The 21,457-nt window shown below is 32.3% G+C and overlaps 1 non-coding gene across 1 annotated transcript; it reads right to left on the bottom strand.

The window, feature by feature from the left end:
* Window positions 1-20,094: 20,094 nt before the first annotated feature.
* Window positions 20,095-20,257, bottom strand: LOC128889150 (U1 spliceosomal RNA). The gene has a single exon (XR_008460377.1). It is a non-coding gene; the product is annotated as a U1 spliceosomal RNA (small nuclear RNA).
* Window positions 20,258-21,457: the final 1,200 nt, after the last annotated feature.

Raw genomic sequence — 21,457 nt, 5'->3', positions numbered from 1 at the left:
TATAGATCTTGTGGAAATGAAGGGGGCCCACAGGGTTGGAGATTAACAAATTGCTGGCAGTAAAGTAAAATGTAGATCAATTTTCATTACAAGGTAAGTTGTCAAAATCTGAATTGTCAGGTGCCTTCATTCGTACAGAATAGATCCATACCACTAAAGTGATTTTACTTTAGACTTTTAATGTAGAGCTTGTAGAAATGGAGTCATTTTCTCATTACATCATTAACACTAACATTTCTTGTAGCAAAAAAAAATTGCAGGTATATATAATAATTTATAAATTAAACGAATAAGAGTTTATAATTAATAAATTATATGAAATATATATGTAGAGTTTACAGAAATATTAATTTTATTTTTATAAATTTAAAATAGATTCTATATAATAAATGACTTGTAAAAAGAAGTGAGATCCGATAAAAAACTTCAAAAAAGTAAAAACATTACGCCAAGTACATGAAAAAGTGAAGAACTCAAGGAGTTATCATTGAAAAATAGAAGATCCCCATAAAAAAAACTACAAGGAAGTAGAAAAAGATGTGAAAAAACCAAATGAGCTGCCAGATGATTTGCCTAGATTTCCGCGGCCTGGAAGTCAAATGTTTGGCGTGGCCAGACAAGGGCAAGCTGTCGATGAACAAGAATTATTTTTAAGACTTCCAGGCCGCGGAAATCTAGGCAAATCATCTGTGGCAGCTCATCTGTTTTTTTTCACATCTTTTTCTACTTTTTTGTAGTTTTTTATGGAGATCTTCTATTTTTTAATGATAACACCTTGGCTCCTCCATTTTTTCATGTACTTGCCGTAATGTTTTTATACAATCTAACTACAGATTCATCGTTTGATATTATTACCTTGTCCTTTTTTCTTAAAAATTATAACCTCTGAATGAGCGTCATGATAATCTTGCCCAGGGCGCCAATATTGCTAAAACCGGCACTGCGTACCTGTATCGGTCGAGGGTCGCGGCTCGCTTGTGCCTCTCGAAGTAGCGAAAGGGAAGGGTGAACAACAACCGCGTGACAGTCGATTCGAAGGCTCGTTGAATCCATCGAGAAAATAATTCGTGAAACATTAATATCACAGCAAAATCATATTCCCCATTATTGTTTAAAAAATAAGTGTTGTTGTTAATTAATTTAACTATTGTCAGAAATTAATATCTAGTTTGTCCAATCAATGGAGATTAAAATATAGAAAAATATCTCAAAAATAGCTATTTAACGGGACATATTTATTGTGAACTACCCAGCCATTTCATCGCCTCGCAGCATTTTTCACCATATAATGGGACATGAATTTCGCCTCTTCGAAAATAAAAAGATTTTCAATCTTAAAGAACATTATATTTCGTACATGACCTTATAAAGGTTGGATAATATTTTTTTACATGCTGGAACCTTGCGACAACTTCAAACGGGCACTATGTCAATTCTACAAATTAAAGACTTTTAAAAAAAGGACCTTCCATTTTCATTGCAAAATGCACACTTGCTATGTGTTTCGCCCTGGTCTTTTGATTCTGTAAATCTACAAACGTTTGCGAAACCATTGAGTCGCCGCTTTGAACTTTCGTGCATGATATCTGCAGGTTGTGTTACCGTTTAACAATATCTAGATACGTGAAAAATACAACGACTAATGGGCGCCTTAATTACTGTGTGCACGCAACCGTTTTTCCTGCAAATTATGCTTTCAATAGTTTTTTATCAAACACACATGCACACGAGCACTGTTTAATGAAAATATAGCGACTTGTGGGACTGGTTAAGGGGGCATGTAATTCTAAACGGCCAAAATTAAGGTCATTTTTCAGAATGTTTATTTCTGAAACCATTTATTTCTTCGAAATAAGTGTGTGCACACTAGAAAGTACATGTATTCAGGTATATATCTTTTTTGCTTTTAATTAAATAATCTTAAAATTGAACGAGAGACAACCATTAGCGTAGAGGGTGTCGTCAAAATACGCTTGGCGGTGGGCAATATATTTTGGATTCGAATTCTTCTAAAACAAAAAACGAAAGGTATTGTTAAAGCCTTATAGTACACGCTCTTTTTGTCGATTTAAAATTTTTAAAAAACATTTATTCGCAAAACTGTGACTACTGAAAGTTGATTTTTGATTTCTTCATCAAATTTCTTATCTGTTTTTTATTGTTAATTAACAAGTAATACAAAAATTAAATAATGTGCGATCGTCAGAAAGGCCTGGAAGTTTTTAAGAATATCGTCTGCATATTTGAATTAAATCGATCGAGCCATTTTCAAGTTCTTATGTTCACCGACCTCGATAACTGCATTTTCAGAAGAACATGTTTAAAGTTTGAGAGCTGATTGTCTCAAAAAAAAAAAACTAGAAACTTATATTATACCGTTAATCATTTATTCCAGAGTCATATAAGATACCCTCAATAGCAGGTGCAGCATCTCCAGCAGTAATTTCGCTTTGTCGACCTGAATCGATCAAATGTCACATTATTGTTTAGAAAATGTCTACAGAAGGGTTTAAATATTGTATTTGTCGCAGCAGCTGTGCGCCGCGAGTTCCGATTTACTTTCCTTTTAGTGATCTTCGTCATTTTTTAAAATTTTGATTCGAAATTTTTAGAAAATATTTCCAGAACCCCAAACTTTTAGAAAATACACTTAAAAAATAAATTTTCTCTTAAGAATACTCCTCGTAAGAATATTCTTAGGGAGTAAATCGATTTTAACATACAAATACACTGTTTAATAAAGGTTTCACCAAGATATCAAAACTATTGAGCAGCGCTATCAAGGAATGTGGGATCAAAGAATGTTTGGAGACTACATGTGGTTCCTCGTCAGAGAAGCGGACTCAGAGAAGAACAGAAGACAAAGCAAAGGCCAAAATTATTTCTAATCGTATTTCTAATCGAAGTGAATTGAATAAACGTTTGCTATATAAATAGGAGAAAAATACTCTTAATTATTGGGGGGGGGGGGGCCCCATGGATTAACGAATCAATTAGACACCTTTTAATAGAAACTTATAAACTAAACACATTATATTTGAACTTTAGAAATTACATGGTGGAATAGAACGTGTGTTCACTTTCCGAACGTAAGACTACGACGGTGCGACGTTCTCTTGGTAGTGAACCATACAATGCGTGCGCACTCACACATACACTTGTTTACACATATACATATATCATAGAAATTATATATATTTCAACAAATATGAAAACAGAGTAAAATTGGAATTTTTGTACCTTTGCTCAATTCTTCCTAATTTCGGTATTTATGCATAGATTTCTTTCAACAAAAGCTTGTTTTTTTTCGTAAAAGTGCGATCTATACGTAAATAATAAGATCTATACGTGGACATAATTTGACAGTTTCTATTTTTGCATGGCGATGGAAGAAATTTTTGTGTTCTATTTTAGTCGAAAAATCGAAGTTTCTCGTATATGTTGGCCTGTAACACTTAAAGTATTGAACCGCTTAGAAAACAGTGTTAAAAGCAATTATTGGAAATTCGATTACCTTTAATATGACATCTTACGCGACGCAATCGGACGTTTCTAACCCGAGATATGGTCTAAAATGTAAAGGTATCTCAGAAAAAAATCGAAAAAATTCAAAAATTCATATAAAAGAAATCTATTAATAGAACAATTTTTCATTGCGATTTTCGAGTTTAGCAGGTCACAATACATAAGAAAAAAATTGTGGCATTGAATGTACATATTTTTTTTTATTTTGTAAATTAGTGTAATTGGTGTTTGGAATATATCTATTTTAGAGATTTCCGAGAATATGTAGAATATCATTGATTACAAAAAAAGAAACTGATAAACTAAACTACAATATCACACAAAATTTTGTTGTGTAATTGATCGGTGTACGAATACTATCTACACCCACTGAATGTGTGTCAATATCCATAAAGAGTTTAACTTTCAAATGTTTATAAAAATAATTAAATTCCCTGAAAATTCCCGATATTCCCGATGTTCTCAGTTTGTAGCCACCTTGCAAACAACGTCAGGTTCGATATTCTTTTTAATATGTATGGTTGTTGATTCAGGATTCTGAATTAACTGAATTGCAAATAAAAACTCTTTATTTATTTTTAGACTTCATCCCAACACCATTTTTTCTCAGTACATTCATCTCTAAACTACGTTAAATTTTACTAAATTATTCTTTAGGGTAGTGAAAAGCTTGCGCAAAAGTGTTCTAGGGATGAAAGGGTTAAATGACAGAGCGTATTTGACGGAATTATCCGGCCGAGCGACAGTTGAAAAAAGTATTTCCCAGCAACGATAAACAAGCGACGAAACATGAGACGCGAAAATGGGCGGTGAGGCGTTGCGTTTGAGCCACTGTGCTGCGAAACTAGATGCTTTCTGTAATCCGTGGCAACTGGCTCGATTGAATACTCCGGCATGTTCGTTTTCAGCACAGCCCTTTGACCCCTTCGCACGAACGACGAATTATTTGAACTGTAATCGTCACGGAGCACCAGTTTCCACAGTGCTTTGATCTTGCGCATTGCGTATTCACCGCGCGTTGCAAAACGAAAAGGACACGTCCGTGCCGCGACGCCGCCGGAATCCGTTCGATTCATACAGACTCACTTTCAAGGTGTCACACAAGTTGTAACAAGCAGTAAGGTGCACTCAAAAATATATTTATCAAAATTTTCAGATTTTTAGATCATCTTATTTCAATTAAAATAACAGGTTAACCCATTCACTGCCAGGCAAATTTAAACCGTTTTGCCTTGGGCTCCAAGATACAGATGTGTAATCTAGGTTCTTATTTTTATAATAAAAAGTGATATTGAAGGGTCTACATGGTAAGCATGGGTAAATGGCACCCACGCCAATTCTTTGTGTTATTGTTTGGTAACTAATGTTCCTGGTCTGAGACATTATTCTGTACAATTTCAGATCGCTACCCCCTCGTTTAACGGTAATATAGGGGTAAACGCCCTTCAATTTATCTTTTTTTTTTCTCAGTTACCACTTTAGATATTTAAATTCTACAACCGGGGAAAAATAGCTACTTATTAACCTTATTTCATATATTTTTTTCCAAAATGTAAACCAACTATTAAGCACGTAAAGAAAATAAATCATTTTTTGAGGGTGAGTTTCGCAAACAACCCTTTGAGCTACCACCGCCAAAAAAATCAAGAATAATGCTCTGTTATCGAACTAATATATGCATAAAAAATTGTGGAGATAGTCGAATTGGCGGAACATAGTTAAATAATTTAAAGAAGGTGAGACTTGTAATATAAGTACAGAGTATAGAGGAAAAACTTCTTTTTAATAATTTCGTAACAAAAACTTGGTTTAGCAAAACAAACGCGTAAATAAAGGCATATTTAGATTAGGTTAAAACAATAGACTGGGCGATCATCCTTGAGTATGTTTTTGCAGGTATAAAGTTTTAATGCCAGCATGTAAAGGAAATCGGAAGCAATTGACATCCGTAGAGGCAAATACCTCACAATTTATTGCTAAAATAAGGTGGGTAGTCGAAACTGTACACGGTTCTATAGGACAAAAATATCGTCTACTGCACCATAAAATGGACAACAAATTCTTGCCGAGTGTTAGTGTCATTATGTCCAATAGCTTTATTTTTACGTAACACGTGTGGAAAAAGATTAAATTCGGATCCACAACTTGCAGTCCTAATTATTGATTATATGAAAATACACCAGAGTCAAAGCAATACGTTATAAGAAGTAATAGAGATCCAGAAACTAAGTCGTCGCAAAAAACCTTTCGGGACAATGACTGTCAGCTCTGTGATGGATTTCCCTAAAATGACAGAACAAGATTTAAAAATACTATTTACCGGTAGGTACATACCAATTTTGTCAACACTCTGATGGATTTCCTGAATCGACCGAGAAATATTTCAAAATAATATTTACAGGTACATACAAATTTTCGCAAGCAGTATGTTACCTTGTAGAATTAATTAACAATGAAGACTCGGAATTAGATGTGCAATATTTAAAAGGAACTAATAATATTATAAGGATGAAGGTTCGCTCGAGACACGAAAATCGGAAAATATATCAATGTTACATTGAATATACACCAAATTCTATTGGCTACACAGCTATACAGCGCTATATATGCGATTGTGCGAATGGTAGCAGGACAATAAGTTGGTGCTCACACGTAGCTGGATTATTTATTATCTAGCTCATGGTCATTTAAATAAAAAAAATTATTAAACCGTCGGAAATATTGACGCACATATTTGGCACAACAGGCATCACGGCAGTTATCGACGAAAATAGCGATGAAGATTAAAAAATTCTACGACTTATTCTAATTAATCTCCACTACGATCAGTGGAGATTACTTTGTTATTAGCAGTCCGGTCGAAAATGTTTTATCAGCTCTTGCATAGTTTCAAGAGATCTTTAACGTGATCATAAAAAATTATTTGTTAACTATTTTTTTAAATGTTTTTTCAAGATCTTCTTGAACTTTTTGCAAATAAACATATAATTTTGTACGCCTATCTGTTAGGAGATTTCAAGATGAATACAATGACCTATGGTTGAAGGTCCTTCAAGGTTATACAGACTGACTGTAATTGAAAATAAATTGTTTCAAGGCACTTCAAATATTTCATTAACTTTTTAATTTGCGTACAATACATTACTGCTACAGTAAGTCTTCAAAACGATGACCTTGAACTTAGATGCATTTTCTACAACGTGTTAATGTAGAATTAGAAAACATTCTACGATGAACTTCATTTGGATCGATTGCAATGCAAGTTCATCATATTCACTCATTCTGCTCGAATTATTACTAAATTGCCAAACGGGACATTTCGAGATTGATGGATTAGCCGACTAAGGAATATTAAATAGCCGGCACTCATGAATCTTTATTTATGGAGAAAGTTAAAACAACAAGTATTCAGCGAAGTGTTAATAACCAGAGAAGATATGAAGGAGCATGCATTGCAATTGATCCAAATCAAGTTCATCGAGCAGTGTTTTTCTACATTAATACGTTTTAGAATGTACACAAATGACCAAATAAGAAAATTAATGAAATATTTGAAGAGTGCCTTGAAACAATATATTTTCTACTACAGTCAGCCTGTGTAGCCTTGAATGACCTTCAAGGTCATTGTATTCGTTTGAAATCGTCTAAGAGATAGGCGTAAAAATAATTATATGTTTATTTGCAAAAAATTCAAGGATAACTTGAAAAAAAACATTAAAAAAATGGTTGACAAACAATTTTTTTAATCACGCTAAAGGTCTCTTAAGTCCAACCAAAACCTAGTTAAAATCATTTTCTGGTGTAATCACCACTGATTACGTTTCCTGATTCACAGTGTATATTGTACTTATTTACTAATACGTTAACGAATCATTCGCTAGTGTCAATCTAATTCGTAGCTATATTTTCTATATTTAAATTTATTGATTTTAATATTGTTTTGTTTTACTCTAAATAGATGTAAGGAAGCGTGGCACTTCCTCCATTCGAATTTCCTGCGCTAACGCGCACTGATATGATGAAAGAGTAACAACGAATTAGATAAGATAGATAAGAATAGTGCAGATCAACAATAATGAACAATCTATATAATAGCATATAATAATAGTGAACCCTGTGAACAATTGACATTGAATATTGTTTCTCTGTTTACAGGTAAGAATTGTAAATAGTAGTTTATAAGTTGTACAGTAATAGTAATAAAATAATCATAACTGTGTTTACAGAGAAACAATTCTTGTTAATATAATCAACCTCCACTCTGATACGAAGATTCACATTACATATATGCAATATTCACCAAAGAATGAAATTGGAATATTATTATTGAAGTAAAATAAAATACACAGGAATTAGATATATATTAACAAATGAGAAAACATTTAGAATACACTCGATCATTGCAATTATTGTCAGAGTTGCTTACCCTTAAGTTACAATTGAAAAACATATGAACTATGAAACTGGCAAATAAAACGAATAAAAATACCTAGTGGAATAAAAATGTCAAGGTCGCCGCTGAGCAAATGGTGAATGAAACAAGGAACACGTTTCCAGCTTGTGGATTAACTTTAAGCAAAATTGCAGGCTTCGGTAGCGAAAGCAAGGGGAATTTTCAATCAGCGATCAAAAATGTTCGCGCAAGAGTGTAGATTTATGCAAAAGATTAATCGATATCGATAGTGGCACAAGTTGTCGATGCAACGATCCGAATAACGCAACACACAACAACTGTGCCAGAGATTTGCATATGCTGCACGCTCGATAGAACTAGAATACCAACTAGATGTCCACCTCCCTCAAGATCCAACGCACACATCCGTAACGTTCAGTTTGGAGTAACGAATTGGTTAGGTTTGGGTAAATATTTGTTTGTCAAATTAAATTAAACTCTTGAAAAACTTTGCCCGTTTTGAGGCAGCCGTGTCTTTATTTTCAGGGCTTTCGACCATTGTGCATGTCCGACGAGGTTCTGACATGTTTTATTTCCTGGCTGGACTACTAAAATGAGACCGTATGTGATCACACTCTATTTATCTTATATACAATAATACATATGGAGCATTCCACGCCAAATCGGACGGTTTAATACATTTTTGTTTTGTTTTCTTAATTATTTGGTATTTTTTAGTATCCCTCAAAAGAAGCTTCCTGGTTTTGGAGACTTTTTTGATCACTGGTTCAAGAAATATCGAATTTTCAAAAAAACCGCTCTTTTTTTGGTTTTATGCACATAACTTCTTTAATAATGGCCGAAATTCAATTGATTTTTTTTTGAAAACTTTCGTTTTTAGATGGCCTATACAGAAATAAATACAAAAAAATATTTAAAGTGTTTTTAATCCAAATTTTTGAGTTTTAAGTATTCAATCGTGTTTTTAAAACTGTCTGTATCTTTCGATTTTCTTGAAGATTTTCTATTTTAAACTTCTATCCATCCTCCAACTTTTTAGCCCGGTCCGGCAGTAGCCCTTCCATAATTACGATTTTTTTTCTATTATTAAAAATTAAAAAAATTTTTTTTTTGCTATAAATTATTATCAGTACCGATTTTTGACAATGTATACTTTTTTTTTTACTTATAAGACCAAGAAAGGGCGGTTTTTTTTTAAAACTCGATATTTTTTGAAGCAGTGTAATAAAATCTCAAAATTTACCAGATAGCTTCTTTTAAGGGGTAAAAAGTACCAGAAAATAAAAAAAATTTTTTTAACCGTCCGATTTAGCGTGGAATGCCACATATATAATAATGTATTTTCTATGTGGAAAATACGCAGTAATGTAAGTAATATTTTTTATGTAAAAAATATACAATATTATACATAGAATGTTGTCTATGTCGAAGATAAATAATGTACTTTATTTAAAAAACATGAAATGCTAGTATATTTATATGCCTTTTGTATATTTTCAACATTTTCCACATTTTCCTAAACGAATCTTTTTAATAACACAGCTTGCAATCTAAAGGAAATAATAACAAAATTTGTCTATTATAAAGCACAAAATTTAACTCAATTTATAATCATAGTTTATTTTCCTACATTATGTAAGTATTATACTTATCTCATGCTTTGTATATTTCCTGTATTTTCCACATATCACTAATAAATCTTTCCAGCAAGAAGTCGTTTCATTTTTTTCTATCAAACTCAAAATCAGATTATTTCAACGAATCTTCCACACAGATATCTTTAGAAACAACGATTTCTAATTTCTTCATTTTGATTGAAACCATTGATAAATTTGTAAAACAAAACCCCGTATTCTTGCAGGTCGTTGTAAATGGTATAAATAATTTCCCGTCCAGTTTTCGCGTTAACGGAGCGAGCTAATAATTTTCACATAATGCTTTGCAACGTTTAATGACGTGGAAAATTGCAGTTCGAGGGGGAGTCGGGAGTCGAGAGCCGCAAATAATACCTAACGGAGCGTTTCGTTTGCCGTCAGTATTGCACCTAATTACACGTAAAGGTTTTCTCTGGCGTCGATGTTTGTTAAGCATGCTGGATATCGTCGTCGAATGGCAACAGGCAGTAATTAAGTACGATGCGTTTTAAATCCAATACTCATGTTTTGCGTCTGAGCCTCATTAATTCGAGGAATCATACATGATCGAATCGAATATCGTTATCGAAGCATATTTATCGAGAGACAAACTTTTTTCCATTTATTTTTTAATAATTTTTTAGCGATACTTAACCAGAAGGGTCTCTTGAAAGGTTGTTATTTTAAAAGATCATAATATTTATTCACGTCAGAACAAATTTTTTTTTGCACATTTTGCATGTACGTTTACATACTTTTATATATTATTATATTTCGTATATTCCGTACTTCGTATGCTTTGTATAATTTCCATATTTCCTTAGATTTATGTTATTTAAAATGATAATAAAAATAAATATTTTCCAATTATCATTTAAAAACACACACGAAATACAAAAAGTAACAAAAGTTAAATAGCACACAAGCTGAATAAATAATACCAAGTTGGACTCGCAGATTCGAAATGGTTACACGAAATTATTAAGTGTGTGGGATCGAATTACGAGCTAGTCGCAGAAATGGTGCGTGTGCGTGTGCGTGTGCGAGTGTGCGAGTGAGTGAGTGAGTGAGTGAGTGAGTGAGTGAGTGAGTGAGGATGAATGTTAGAATGTAAGGAGAAGTGAGCGAAAGTAGTCGAGTAATAAAAATCAGTTGTAAAATCGAAAAAGGGTTCAAATTAGTCCCCGGATATTTCCTACAAGTAATCGTGCAAATAATACATTTACATACGAAAATTGCTCCGAGATAAATGAAACAAGTTGCTCATTCTGTCGTATTTTAATTTACCTTAATTAATACGAATGGCCAGTGTATAATATACGTTTTTATCCGTTTATATCCGAACTCTTGCAGTGATATTTGTTTCAGATTAAATTATTTTTTAAGTAGCTCTTTGTACATTAATAACTTTCGTGGAGAGAAGTATGCTCGCGGCGTTAAATAATAAGAGCGTAGAATGCTGGCTTTCGAGCTTCGTTATTAGATACTCGACGGAATGCAATATTTATTAATATAATTAGCAGAAGAATAAAATTGGAATAATATTATTAGAGGGGAATATAAATGACATAAATACAGCAATTAAATATTAAAAATAAGAATATTGTAGGAATGTAAGACCGCAGGAATAAACGGAAACGGGTTCTAAAGATAAAAGGATAAGGTTTATGGTGCGTCCCAAAAAACGGTCCGTTGACGAACTATCACAGGCAAACCTCTAACCAACATCAACTCCACACAAACTCGTGTACCCCCCTCCACTATCATATTCCTACGTACCCCGATTCGCGGTCCTCGAAGAAGTTAATTTTAAGAAAGGTCAATCACGCTACCACGGCCGTACCGTTCACAGTTGTATACAGTTCCACTTTGTCTCATACAGTACATAGTATTTAATAAACCAGTTGACACAACTATTCGAACGTGTTTTAATTTTAAAAAATATTGGGTTGTCCGGAAAGTCCATGTCGATTTTTGGTAGGTGGTACAGGTCTGAATATATCGACATGATTGAAAACAAATACCATGTATACATCCCTAAAAAGGTGGAACGGTTGTGGAACAAAATGGCACCTATGTAATTCAATAAATACATGTATACATATTATATGCTTTTGAATTTTTCTTAGAAATTGGCACGAACTTTCTGGACAACCTAATATATTAACTAATTAAATATATTATCCACGAGTGTCGATCGACCCTACATTCGATCATACAACTGACGCTCAACATTTTATTTATTAACAAACTGTACATTTTATTTTTTGGGAGAGGAATAGGTACTACAGGGTTTTTGGAAACAACGCTTTCCGATCAAAATTTTAACAACATATACAGTATGTCCCACGAAATCCTGGACAGCCGATTATTTCATAACCTATTAAAGATACGAAAAAAGTTTCTGATATGGAATTGAACGGTAAGAGGGGGCTGATTTATTGGCCGTAACAATTTTTTTTTATCATTACTGTTTACAGAGATATGAAAGTTACGTTTGATTTTTCAACTGGGATTATATACTTTTTGTTTGATGAATAGATAGTACGTTTCAAGACGAATTCAGCAAGCTTAATGTAAACACCCTTTTACAAATAGTTTTTAAGATATTACGCGTAAAAGTTTACTGATTTTCGGTACAAGAAAATCTGCGAGACCAGGAAGCACAGTAGGGAGTCTCGACTCTCGACCGCACTTAAAATGTTGCGGGTTAGACGGTGCCTCGTGAAACCGATACGAAGAGACTGCGATAGGAACGGCAGGCCTAAATTCTACATAATAATTTTTTTCACAACCGTTATTTTTACGGCATGCAGAAAAATGTCGCCTATGTTTTAGTGAAAAAAAGTTTTAGTTGAGTTTTAATGAAATAATAGTAGTCTAGTTTTAATGAAATAAAGCAAACGGATAAAGCAAAAGGATTTTTAGGAGAAAAAAATATGAAAATATAAATTAATTTCAGACAAAAATAATATTTTATTTTGGAATCCCTTCCACGTGCCCTCCATCATTTAGTATACAATTTTTTATTCGTTTTAGAAATACAAGAGTATCTGTTGGAACGTTGTAACACGCGTTAACAATGCGTTCTTTTAACTGTTCAACAGTGTCTACTGGGGCTTGAAATACTTTTTGCTTAATATGACCCCAGAAAAAAGATCGCAGGCCAAGCATCCCTATTCGTTCTATTGGCTGAATTGATAATTGCCTTGTGTAAGAAAAATAAATGGAGGTTCATTACTAAAACATAGGCGACATTTTTCTGCATGCCGTAAAAATAACGGTTGTGAAAAAAACTATTATGTAGAATTTAGGCCTGCCGTTCCTATCGCAGTCTCTTCGTATCGGTTTCACGAGGCACCGTCTAACCCGCAACATTTTAAGTGCGGTCGAGAGTCGAGACCCCCTACTGTGCTTCCTGGTCTCGCAGATTTTCTTGTACCGAAAATCAGTAAACTTTTACGCGTAATATCTTAAAAACTATTTGTAAAAGGGTGTTTACATTAAGCTTGCTGAATTCGTCTTGAAACGTACTATCTATTCATCAAACAAAAAGTATATAATCCCAGTTGAAAAATCAAACGTAACTTTCATATCTCTATAAACAGTAATGATAAAAAAAAATTGTTACGGCCATTAATCGGCCCCCTCTTGCCATTCAATTTCATATCAGAAACTTTTTTCGTATCTTTAATAGGTTACGAAATAATCGGCTGTCCAGGATTTCGTGGGACATACTGTATATATTTATATACAGGTTGTTTACAAATCTGTGGGACATTTTTTCAGGACCAAGTCTTCATACCAATACAAATCGAAAAGTCTCTTACCATTTTGCGAACTGAGGTTTCGTTGTTGAGATATTAAAATTTACAGGTGGACTTCCGGCGCGGGCTGATTAAATTCCTGTCAGCTGAACGTGCGGTCGCACATGGACGCACTCACACGCGAAAAAGACACACCGATGCACTTCTTGTTTCATTCTTCCGACGCGACGGTACTTAGTGAATTATGTATTACAGTTATTTTGTATCAATTATTTGCAGAAATTGTTATCATTAATTGAAATTTCCTGTATTCAAAATTTGATACAATACATTATGTATTGTATGATACATAATAATCTTTACGAAATTTTCAATAATGGAAATTCAAGGAACTGAGAATTAATTATACAGTGGGTGTAGAATGTATTCGTACACCGATCAATTTCCCAAAAAACTTTTGTGTGAAATTGTAATTTCTTAACTTCTTTTTTCATAATCAAATTTCATAATATTTTACATATTCTCAGAAATCTTTAAGATAGATATAGTCCAAACAACATTTACTAATTAATATAATTTGTGAAATTAACAAAAAAATGCGAAAAGTTGGTAAAAGTATAGAAGCAATAAGTATTTGGACGATTCTTATAACGAATCATTTACAGTAGAGTTTGTAATGTAACACATTAGTTTATTCCTCTGTACGAATTAGAAAACAACAAATTTTCAGTAAAGTACTTTTAAAAATGGCTCTAATAGAGGAATTGAAGAAGATCCCGTTTCGAATAACTAATAATTTAGTTAATTTAACGCTTAGAAGAGTTGCAATAATTATAAAATTAAAAGGAAATCCCACGAAGGAAGGATTATATACTTATAAATTAATGTAAATTTCTTTTTTTTTTAATGAAGTTTTAAAAATTAAACAGTTGTGCGAATACTTATTGCTTCAATGTTTCTATCAATTGTTTTTTTCTTGTTAATTTCGCAACTTACATAAATAGCTATTTTTCTTGTAATCTATCTATTCTATAGATTTCCGAGAATATGTAGAATGTCATTGTTTATCAAAAATAAGTTAATAAATTACAATTTTACATAGTTCTTTTTTGGAAATTGATCGGTGTACGAATACTTTCTACATCCACTGTATATCATATAATATATAGTAGTTGAAGTATATGATAAATAATACGTAGAACAATTGTAATAAATAATAAAAATTTAAAGAGATATTAAATACGAAAACGTTGACAAATAATTTGAATAAATAAAATATCAACGCATTCATTTATCAGAATTATATAATGATTGATAAATAATCAGCAGTGCTTAACGATAACGTTATTTTTAAGAGTCTTTATCTTTGTCTTTGTTATAAACAAGTCCTCATTTGCACACCGATACATCGACATGTAAGTCTATATTTACACAAACTCGTGGTACGCCGCGCAATCGTAAATAAGTCTCGCGCTTATCGATAAGTTTGTCGATACACGATCGATGCCTCTTAACCGCCCTTATTGTCACTTCACAATTTTACCCTCACGCCGCTTTGTCGCGGTGAACGGCGAAGATCTCGACAAGCTGAAAACCCCGCTTGTCGCGGCTGTTTTGAATGCCAATGCATTTTCGCCGTAGTAATCGCTATTTCGCACGCTGAAAAATAAAAACGGTAAATGCATTGGGACCTGCCTCGATATACACCGTGATTTTTCACAAAACCAGCCCTTCGAGTACATTGATCTTTCTGCCAACCGTGTCACGGTGTGCCACTCATTGGCTGTGCAGAGGGAAAGAGGGTTAATGCATACATATTTTTATGCATCTATTTGTTGGAATATTCGTTAGTGAAATTAATGTATATTAATGTATATCGTAGGTTATTGTATGTTATTTAGTATTTTGTACAGTATGTGGTATATTTATGCACTTATTTATTAGAATATTCTTTACTGAAATTATTATACAGTATTGTATATTGTTTATCATACAATATATAATGTTGTTACGTATCATACAGATTTAACAAAATGAACAGGAAAGAGTAAATTACCGCGATAGCGAGTAGTTTAACAAACTCCTACTTCGTGAATTGCTGTTTACGTTAATTAACGCGCTGAGAGTGCTGCACGCGTGGTAGATGCGTTTTGAACATGCAATCGCGTTACGCTGATGATTAATGGCGATAAAAATGACACGAGGTTAGTATGAAGACTATAAAGGACCATTGAATTGTCCTTGGGAACGAAATGTTCTTCAAAAGTGTAGGGATACACTTGACAACATGTGTTTCTATTACTTCTTATTAATTTTATATTATCCAAAGACTTTTTACATACTGCTAAACATTTGAGGAATGTCTAAAGTTTCGAATTGATTGATATGACAGTTCAAAATTATTTACAAAATTTAATAAGTAGACTTTTCTTGTATCTAAAAATATTTGTAGAATAGTTTTAGCAGTTTAATTTTCTTGAGATCTAAAATACAAAATTATTAGAAAGCAAAATAATAATAACATTATATAAAAAAAAAGAGTAACACACAACTAAGTTATTTTTATTTTTCTTTTTTTCATATTTCTCTTTTCTTCTGGTCTTCTATTTTGCAATTTAATATCGAAACGATCTACATAATTATGCTTTTGTATTTTAGACCTTAAGTTTTCGTCTCTGGAAAGACCCACTTCGGTGGTTGAAACGTCTTCTGAATATTCCGCATTTAAATTCGAAGTGAATACAAATTTCAGAGATGATTCAATAACGAAACAAAGGCGCTATACAAATATTTGGTAACCTACTTTCAACCCGGCAAGGTCTGGGAAGTAGAACCGGTGAGATAACTAGAACATACGTGGTAAAAGGCAGACATTAAAAAGCTGAGGGTACTGTATAGTATATTAGCGTGTCATAATACCTCCACGTCGAGGCAAGAAAATTCTTTATCGCGTCCCGTTTTTCTTTTAAACTGAACACGATATATTTACTTCAAATATTTACATGGTGAAGTAGGCTACTAGATATCTCCTGCTATTTAAATAAACATAACTCATAATCCATTCATTACTTTTTTCATGTAGTTAAAAGATATGATTTTTTTAAAATTAAATATGATATATATATGTTTACATGATTACATGTTTACATGTTTACTGATATTCTAAAAATTCATCCTATTTTAGCACAAAGTTGAAACGTCTGAACAAGTGAGAAACTACTATGTTTAGACACTTTTGATAAATATTCTAATACTGTATCTTAAATTTAATAATTCGATAATATGAAACAAAAGTTGAAAAAGTTGGAATTCTATGATAAATGTATTAAAAATGAATACAGCAAATTGAGAACAGACACAACTACAGTGGGTGTAGAATGTATTCATACGCCGAACAATTTTCGAAAAAACTTTTGAGTGAAATTCTAGTTTCTTAACTTCTTTTTTTATAATCAATGATATTTTACATATTCCCAAAAGTCTCTAAGATAGATACAGTCCAAACAACATTTTCTAGTTAATATAATTTGTGAAATTAACGAAAAAATGCGAAAATGTGGGTAAAAGTATAGAAGCAATAAGTATTTGTACGATTCTTATGACGAACCATTTACAGTAGAGTTTGTAACGTAAACGCATTAGTTTATTGCTCCGTACGAATTAGAAAATATCAAATTTTCAGTAAAGTACTTTTAAAAATGGCTCTAATAGAGGAATTGAAGAAGATCCCATTTCGAATAACTAATAATTTAGTTAATTTAACACTTAGAAGAGTTGCAATAATTATAAAATCAAAAGGAAATCCCACGAAGGAAGTATTATATACTTATAAATAAATGTAAATTTCTTTTTTTTTTAATGAAGTTTTAAAAATTAAACAGTTGTGCTAATACTTGTTGCTTCAATATTTCTATCGATTAATTGTTTTTTTCTTGTTAATTTCGCAACTTACATAAATAACTATTTTTTTTGTACTCTATCTATTCTACAGATTTCTGAGAATATGTAGAATGTCATTGTTTATAGAAAACAAGTTAATAAATTACAATCTTATATAGTTTTTTTGGAAAATTGATCGGTGAACGAATACTTTCTACACCCACTGTATATGATACGAAGCAAATACAGAATCTATGTCCAACTCCATAAATTTCGATTCCCAAGGTGGTTCTACCCAGTCGAGGATATTAACACAGTTACGAGACTAGCTTTGACAAAATTGTTCATTGTGGAATAACTTTTTAATGAACAAGTTTCCTTACTCTGGCCAATTTTCAATTCTCGAAAGAACTGCGTACTGGTAAATTAATCTTACTATCTAATGTACTGTTACTTTTTTATTACATTAAAAGTTGAGTGTATGTTACAAACTGGTGTTAACTTGCTTACATTCAGAAATAGGCAGCATTCTTATTTAGGTAAAAAAATTATGAATAACGAACGAAAAATGAACAAATGAAAGCTTTTGAATCGTTATTTGCTCTGGAAGAATTAAAATTTTAATTATAATTTAATTACAATAACTTTTATGTGACTATGAACTAATGAAAGTTTGAATGAATATTCCATAATAGAATTTATATTATTTCCTATTTATTTTTTAATTTTATTTTAGTATAACGTATAATAGTAATCTTAATTCTAATAATTTCATTTTATGCCACGTTGAAGTAATACAAATTTGAATAGATATTCAATAATATAATATATGTTATTTTCCATTTCATCGTAGTATTTCGTACAATAGTATATATTATTTTTAGACGAAAGATTTAACAAGACATTGAAACAAAGGGCTTGAACATAAAGGAACGTAACAAAGGCTCCTTTTGTAAAATCGAGGATTTGTCATCTGTATTTAAGCGTATTTTTTTATCTCCCTAGTTATTTTAAACGTGAAAAATCAGATTTATATGACAGAAGAACGACTTAATGAATAAAATTACGGGACAAGTAATTTAAAAAATAGTCGGATATTTCATTACTTCGTAGTTAAATGCACCGTATCTTCGTGAAAGCAGGAAACAGGATGAAACGGCATAATCAGAGCCAGAAAGTTGATACGTTACCTTGGCGTCTTTATCGAAAACTTTTTTACGCTCTCCTCGAGAAACGGCGAATCATTATCGTAAATTAAATTAATTACCCGGTCACTAACTTTTTATGAATATTCATTAATCGCAAAATTTTCATTCTTTTGAAACTTTTCCTTACAAAAAGTGGGGGTATTAGTACCCCCACTTCGTCTTAATCAATTCTGTGTATATAATAATACATACCGGTATCTCGGTATTTCGAAATCTTCCTGATATTATCGCAAACATTAATGGATATTTGAAATGGTATACTTGAATCTTGTTCAAACGTTAATGAAGAAATCAGTAGTTAACGTGGAAATTATCCACATAAAGGAGGATTTTGCTGAAATACACCTCTGATAATAATGGTAGAGATAGTAAACTGTTAAAGTTGATTATTATTTACCTTATTTAGTTGGTTCCTGTGGTAATAACAGCAATAATAGATACTGCGGTCTATAAAATGTATATACATGAAAATGAAAATTATTTTAATTATATTCAATGTTTTCAAATGAACAAAAATGGCTTATTTAAGACTGATAAGTAGTCGTTAATTATTAATTATATTGATAAGTATACTTTGTAGTAATTATGTAAAAAAAAAAATAGAAATAAAAAATACTTACGACAATGGGAATTTGAACCCTCATCTGTCTTGCTTCTAATTCAAGAAAGTTTAACATATTGTGTCGTTTTGATTTAAATGAACGAACACTTCATACGTTCCCAATGTTTAGATACAATTTTTATAAAAACGTTCCAGTGATAAATGTTAGTATTCTGGTATTTGTTTGTATGTATTATTCCCTATATTTTATATCTAGTCTTAATTCTATCGTATCTTTGCAAAACTGTTTATTCTATAATTTTAACCAGTGCATGCGTCACTATAAATAATTATTGTTTCTCTTTTTTCAGCAAATTAATATTGAAAATTGCAGCTTAATCGTTAAACAGTCGACTCTTTAGACGAATTACTAATTTTTCGAAACAAATTGATATTTTAAAATTTGGTACAAGAAGAATATTCTTTTTCATTGTATTGTTTAGCAAATACAAAATATAATAGTATTTAAATATTTTTAATTTGTTCGAAATGTAACAATTTAAGAAAATGTCGACAGTACAGCAACGTTATTCTACATAGTAACCGTAATTGATTCTACCTCCATTTATTTTGAGTTTTGTGATGAATTGAGTCGCTACTCTGTCTGTTAACAAGATTAAGAAACTACGAACTACAAAGCAAACTCACAGTGGCACGTTTCGTAGTCATACGAGTCACACTCGTAGTTTAAACCGAATTGAGTTATGAGTAAAAATATTCACGTTGTGTGTCATTTTTACAACGAATCGTAGTACCGTAAAAATGTTACACAAAGTTACAAACTATCAATAAGAGTAGTTTAAAGAATTCCATTCAATTAGTACTCTTATTTTGGTGACATGTGTTATACAACAACTTTGACTCATTCATAATATTTTCTATGTAGTAAATAATAACGTATATAACTCCAATTAATTAATGTTGACATGTTTTCTTGAATGTAATATTTGTAATCAAGAAAATTACAACTGAAGAATAAATAACTTGTTACAACTAGTGTATAAAGAGTTGTGTATAAGTTACAACTTTATAAAATTATTAGGTATTTATTTTTATAATTGAATTATTCGGGATAGCGCGTACGCAGTCCCGACTACCAAAAATTCTACGCCCGAGATATCCACATTAGGGATATTCGCAGAGGTCAGCTCAACCGTAGTGCAATGGACGAGCCTCACCCTGGAGGAACCGCCTTGTTGATCACGGTAACCTCTACGCCAGGTAAGTATGCTTTGATTCGTTTCTCGATGATACTTATGGTATCTATCTCGAACTTTCGTCAGCGAGAGACCTCTTCATCGCATGCATACCCTGGCGGCGGCTAGGTATACTAACTTCGCATCGCGCTCTTGGAGTGGTGGGGACAACTACGAGCTGAGTTGCGTACCTAACTCCGAACCGAAGCATTCACACTGCGCATCCATTTTTCCCATTCGTGCGTGTACCTTAACGATATCGTACTCGAGTTGACACAACTGTACAATTGGAAACAACTGTTACTATTAAAAAGTTCGAAATAACTTATATTCTAACTTTAACATATTGTTATAATTTATAAAATTTCAAAAATCTTTTACTTCATTTAAAATATTGGAGTAACATGTGTTTAAGCCCAACATATTGTTAAGTAACATCCATAAAATGCTTAAGCACTCTTCGAACTCTTGACTCTAAACATCGCTATTTTGTTTACAAAATCCAAATAAAAATTGTTCTTTTACCATTCAATATACATATAACGAATTTCCATTATACAGATCTTCCATTAAGTACATTGTTTTCGAAAAGGAATGGTTGAACATAGTACTTCCTTTGTTATCAGTACCTATACGTGACAAGCGTCGATTTCATCTCCCTCCAGGATGTTATTAACCATTTTCTACATATAAAAAGAAAGCTTCTGTTAAATATCTTCGCGGATAGGGAAAATAAACGACTGCTCATATTGGCTTTTACAGAGTAAGTGTTTATACGTGCTCGCACATAAAGAAAAAGAAAAAAAAGTGTCTCCTTCGCACGCTTAACGTATGAGGCTATAGTGGCGCTTTTGCTTATATTTAAATTTACTTATATTCTAACAGCTTCATTCCCAATATCTCAATTAAAAGCCACGAAAAGATTTAGACCTATCTGGAGCGACCGTAGGATTATTGGTATATCGCGATACAAGATCTAGAGACGCGGTAGCGTCTCGGCGCCAAGTACATGAAAAATTATCCGTCACCGCGTATATATACCTGGCGTTGGAGCTACCACGTATCTTTCACAGGAGAGATGGTTCATTCCAACCTAACCTGAAACTTCTTTCATGAATCTCTCAACACGCCTGCAATATTTTTTAAATTTTAAGGCAGTTTACTGATGTAAACCGCATATAAGCTTTCGAATAAAACCAAAATCAATGAAATCGGATCACGTACAACTGAGAT

The sequence above is a fragment of the Hylaeus anthracinus genome, unplaced genomic scaffold (genome assembly GCF_026225885.1).
Source record: "Hylaeus anthracinus isolate JK02 unplaced genomic scaffold, UHH_iyHylAnth1.0_haploid 11994, whole genome shotgun sequence".
NCBI classification, from domain to species: domain Eukaryota; kingdom Metazoa; phylum Arthropoda; class Insecta; order Hymenoptera; family Colletidae; genus Hylaeus; species Hylaeus anthracinus.
Note: the sequence above shows the minus strand (reverse complement) of the source record. Positions and strands in the feature narration are given on the sequence as shown.